Source organism: Propithecus coquereli, unplaced genomic scaffold (assembly GCF_000956105.1).
Source record: "Propithecus coquereli isolate 6110/MARCELLA unplaced genomic scaffold, Pcoq_1.0 Scaffold107, whole genome shotgun sequence".
Lineage (NCBI taxonomy): Eukaryota > Metazoa > Chordata > Mammalia > Primates > Indriidae > Propithecus > Propithecus coquereli.
Genome location: NW_012134636.1, coordinates 3,187,626 through 3,189,772, shown reverse-complemented (window position 1 = coordinate 3,189,772; position 2,147 = coordinate 3,187,626).

The window sequence follows — 2,147 nt, the reverse complement described above, 5'->3', positions numbered from 1 at the left end:
TCGGTATAACTAAGAAACATACACATGACCACTTGGCAGAGGAGAAAGGCTTTTGGTATTTTTTTGTTGGAACACCCTGATTGAGCAAGGCCTGAAGCTGTTGGGAATTTTTCATTTATCTGTGTCTCTCTCTCACTCTCTCTCTCTCTCCCTCCCTTAATCCAGTTGCATCTGGGTTTCTGTCAAGTGCTTTGGTAAGAATCCCACTAAAATAGATTTAAGAAATCAAAACAAAAACAAAGTCCGTCTATGAAAGAGACAAAGTTAGGAAAGTAGAAGAAAATGCAGCCATAGAAAAAGAAATGACCGTAGAGGTACAGGACAGAAACTTTTTTTTCTCCAGTGAGCCTCTGCATTATCAAGGTCATGGGTACAACCTGGCGGATCTGATTACTAGTCAGTGTTCGGGTTTGATGGGTAAAAGCTTGCATTTCAGAGTTAGGCAGGTGTGGCTTTGCATCTGAGTCCTCCCATTTCTGATCTTTAATATGTTGCTTCACTTCCCTTAGCCTAAAATGGGAATAATGCTATCTACCTCTCAGGGTTATCCTGAGGGTCAAATGCAACCCTATAACAAAATCTCTTAGCACAGCGCTCTGCTCATAATGAGGGCCCGTTAAATGGTGCTGCTCTTACTTCTTCCATCTCACATTCCAAGCTTAATGGGGAAATTACTTTTGTGTTCCTATGGCAGCCATGCTACCCAGAAAATGACCTACATAACCCCCTCCTTCTAAGAGTTTATAGTCTCTGGCCACAGTCCCTGGGAATCTGCCCTGGACCCTTCTCGCCTGCAGTTTAGGAGCGCTCAGCGTGCATCCTGTGGTTGAAACATCAAGGTCAGGTTTTTCTGAACTTCCACACTGTTGTCATTTGGGGCTGCATGATCCTGTGTTGTGGGGGGCCGTCCAGTGCACTGCAGGATGTTGAGTAGCACCCCGGCTTTCATCCACTAGGTGCCAGTAGCACCCTGACCCCTGGATGTGACAACCAGAAATGTTTGTAGACATTGCCAGAAATTTTCTGGGGGAACAAAATTGCCCCCAGTTCAAAACCACTGGATAAGACAATAGTTTTTGTTTTTGTTTTCCTATTTCCCACTGTCCTGTCCTAATTTCAATCTGATCTTAGGGTAATGGTGCACCAAAGAGGTGGGGAGCGGTGGGAGTGCCCTACCGGCTTCCACCCCTGGCCAGGAGGAGAGTTATCACTGATGTTGTTCACGATTGCCGGCATAGTGGTAATAAAAAGCAGCTGTTGTTGGTTTATTATTGTGTTTCACTTCTCTACAGACAATGCATCCATTTATTGCTGCACCAGCGCCACCCCTCCCCCCTTAGGATGCCATTGCTCTGTGCGTGGATTCTTCCCCTACCATCCCCTTGTCACATTTTATTTTTGCTCTTTCAGCCATTTATTTCTTTATATTTATAACTTGTGTTCAATGCCAATCAATTCCATAACATGGGAAGTTACTATGAATCAAACCATAAATACGCAAGCACAATATACAATCCAAAATAGAGGTATAGCATCATTGAAGTGATCAGAAACAAAACGGAGTCACCAGTGTTAAGAAAGTCCTGACAAACAGAGCCAGGGAAGGCCATGAAGAGAGGCTTCTCCTGCTTGTGTGCAGATAAAAAAAGACTCTACAAAAACCACAACTTTGCATAAAGGCCATCACAACCTTACCCAGAAAATACTTCTGCAAGGACATCTGCCCGGCAACTGTCTGTTCAACCTGGGACTGGTGTCACCCTTGTTATTGATCTTTGTAGCCAAGGATAATTATTTCAAAACCATTATGAAATCCTCCTCATTTTTTTCCTTTAAAAACTTTTGTCCTCCTTTACCCCCCTGAATATGCACATAGTTTACTATGGCACAGTATTTTCTTTGCAATGCTCTATTCCCAAATAAATATCTTTTTCCTTTGGAAAGTCTGTCTCTGTTATTTAGATTGACAGTATGAAGCAAAAGGGAGTATTCATTCATATACACAGTAGATCCAGATCTGTTCAATCTGGTTGTTCCTGCACAGATTTCTAAAGATGGAAAAAAAATGATGCTGGTTTTCAAAACTACTGTGGTCATATGAGTTGCTGGAACACCCAAGCTTTGGCATGTGACCATGAAAACAAAAG